The 3,311-nt window shown below is 37.6% G+C and overlaps 1 non-coding gene across 1 annotated transcript; it reads right to left on the bottom strand.

The window, feature by feature from the left end:
- Positions 1-1,431: 1,431 nt before the first annotated feature.
- LOC121225373 (small nucleolar RNA R71) lies at positions 1,432-1,538 on the bottom strand. The gene has a single exon (XR_005923236.1). It is a non-coding gene; the product is annotated as a small nucleolar RNA R71 (small nucleolar RNA).
- Positions 1,539-3,311: the final 1,773 nt, after the last annotated feature.

Here is a 3,311-nt window from a genome sequence, read left to right as displayed (position 1 = left end):
TATTATTATCTGAATTGTATGATAAATATTTGATTTGTTCTTAATTATGTGTTATTAATTCTTGTTTTAATATTCCAGGATATTGATTCAAGGTAATGCACTTATTCAAAGGAGCAAAAGTCCCTGTCTAAGAGTAAATTTATCGTAATTAAGCGGGGTTGATTGCACGCCTAGAGATGGGGTGACAAGATTTTACCGGATTAGGGTGAAACCTAATAAGGGAGTCCATAGATCGAGTTAATGCAACACTAGGGTGTTAATTAGAAAGAGATTTCAATTAATCAACCTAGGGTTAGACGTTATTAGTCTCGAGAGAGATAATAATATAACTTAGGGATTTCTATGAATCAAGTCAAATGTATAAATCATCTGATTTAGAGTCAAATAACAAGTGAAGTCTAGGTGGATTTTTCCTTGGGTATTATCTTAATCAATAGAGTTTTCCCAAAGGTTTTTCCCCAATTTTATCAATGTGCACCCTTAGTTTAGTTAATTAGTTTAGATAAACAAATCCCTTAATTTTTAGGCTAGATAATAAAAAGAAAGTAATTACTAGTACTCTTGGTTCCTTTGGGTTAGACAATCCTGTCTTGCTAAAGCTATACTACTGTTTGATAGGTACACTTGCCTTCATTGTGATAATAGTTAGTTTCAAGAACGATTAATTATAAATTTTAAAACTTATCGCGACGAGCATATCAAGTTTTTGGTTCCATTACCGGGGAACTGAGATATTAGGAACACTCGATTTTTATTACTTTAGCCATTTTATTTTTTTATTGCAATTTAAATTTTTATTTTGTTTTCTAATTTTCTCTTTTATTCGCTTCTGGAGGTTTTTTATAGTGTATTACTAGAAGCAACCCGTCGAGAACATTACTTTTTGATAGTGAGATGGATTGCACAGCTCATAGAAATCAAAGAGAAATAAGGCGAAGCTTCAGATACACAGAGGAAGAGCAAGAGGATGATATTCAAACCACAACCGAGGAGATGGCTGAAAATCAAGAAAATCCGCTACCTCCTGCGATTGATGTTGATCCAGTAAATCAGAATCCTGCTCTGCGCACTATGTATGATTATGCTAAACCGAATTTAACAGGAACTGAGTCAAGTATAGTTAGGCCTGCTATTACTGCAAATAATTTTGAACTGAAACCTAACACGATTCAAATGATATAGCAATTTGTTCAGTTTGATGGTTAGCAGGATGAGGATCCAAATAATCACTTGGCGAATTTTTTGGAGTTTTGCGACACATTTAAAATCAATGGCATTTCTGACGACGCCATACACCTTCGGTTGTTTCGCTTTTCATTAAGGAACAAAGCTAAACAGTGGTTGAACTCGTTACCACGAGGGTCAATCACTACTTGGGAACAATTGACCGAAAAGTTTTTACTTAAATATTTTCCGCCGGCTAAAACGGTTAAGTTGAGGAATGACATATTTTCTTTTGTGCTGATGGATCTAGAAGCACTCTACAATGCATGGGAGAGATACAAGGATCTGTTGAGAAGGTGCCCTCACCATGGGCTACCACTTTGGCTACAGGTTCAAACTTTTCACAATGGCCTGAATCCTTCAACTAGACAGATGGTTGACGCAGTCGCTGGTGGGAATATCAAGAATAAGACACCTGAGGATGCTTATGAATTTATAGAAGAGATGTCACTAAATAATTATCAGTGGCAAGTCATGAGGACAAAGCCAACGAAAGCAACCGGTGTTTTTAACGTTGATTCAGTCACCATGCTCTCTAATCAGGTAGAACTTTTGAATAGAAAAATTAACGGTTTTCTTGCTTCTTCACAGGTTCACCCAATAATGCAATGTAATGCAAGTGGAGGAGGGACGAGCAATTCAGAATACCCACTTTATGGCCACATCATGGGAAACGAGCAATTAAATTATATGGGTAATAATCCTCGACCTCAAAATAATCCTTATAGTAACACTTACAATGCAGGATGGAGGAACGACCCAAATTTCTCATGGGGAGGCCAAGGGAATCAGAGACCACCACCACCTCTAGGCTTTCAACAACCACCTTACCAACAAGAAAAGAAGCTGAACCTTGAGGAGATGCTAACAAAGTTTATCTCGGTGTCGAAAACTCACTTTCAAAATACCGAAACAACACTTAAGAATCAACAGGCATCGATCCAAGGGCTTGAAATTCAGATAGGGCAACTCACCAAATTGATTTTTGAACGACCACAAGGTAGCCTACCGAGTAACACTGAATCTAACCCAAGGGAACAACTTAATGCAACTACCATCCAAGACGAGGAAGGGTTAGTTGAACCTGAACCAGAACCGAGGCAAGGAATTGTGGTAAGTAAAGGTAAAGGCGAGGTAGACCATAGTGAGCAAAAACCGATAAGTAAAGAATACAAACCACGAGTGCCATAACCCAATGCGATAAGGAAAGACCGCACATATGAACAATTTGGTAAATTCCTTAAACTATTAAAGAAATTACACATTAACTTACCGTTAATTGAAGCTCTTTCACAAATGCAAAACGCAGTCAAATTCTTAAAAGAGTTTTTAGAAAATAAATGGAAGTTGGATGAGGCATCGCATGTGGAGTTAAATGCAGTTTTCTCAGCCATTATATAGAACAAGCTGGCCAACAAATTGAAAGATCCAGGGGCACTGTCAAACACTGTCAAACTAACACGGGCGTGCATATTTGAACACGAGTGTGAGAAAAGCAAACGAAGTAGGACACGGCCATATGAACCAACATGCCCAAAGAACACGGGCGTGGGATGAATTCCAGACGGGCTCAAATTTAAAAATAGCGTGTGCCCCAAAATCTATGTAAACCCCTCACTATTCATCATCTCCTTCCCTAAAATCCCTAACCCTAGCCACTGCAACTCCTTTGCACGCCCTTCCTGCCACGCCCGTACACCAACCACAACACCACCATCGACGACCCAAACTCCTCCCTCTACCAAGCTCTTGCGTTTGTTCATTCTTTTCTATTCATTTTGTTTACTAATTTTATTTTTCTTGTTTTATTTTGACTCTTAATCTTCATAGTTCTAATAATAACAATGCTTATACCCTTTGTTTCTTGCTAACCTAGTTGATGGATTATGGTACATTCATTCTTGTGTTGCCATGGACTTCAATCTATTTCCTATATTATCATTCCCATATGCATCCACTCACTAGGCATTATTCTCACATTCCTATTCGTAGTAATGACTTAAAATATTTAATTGGGTTATCTTTCAGCATAATTGTCTTTAGTACATGACTCCTATGAAGTATATCTATTTAGTTCTAACATGCAT

The sequence above is a fragment of the Gossypium hirsutum genome, chromosome A03 (assembly GCF_007990345.1).
Source record: "Gossypium hirsutum isolate 1008001.06 chromosome A03, Gossypium_hirsutum_v2.1, whole genome shotgun sequence".
Taxonomy (NCBI): domain Eukaryota; kingdom Viridiplantae; phylum Streptophyta; class Magnoliopsida; order Malvales; family Malvaceae; genus Gossypium; species Gossypium hirsutum.
This window is presented reverse-complemented; position numbering and strand designations above follow the sequence as displayed.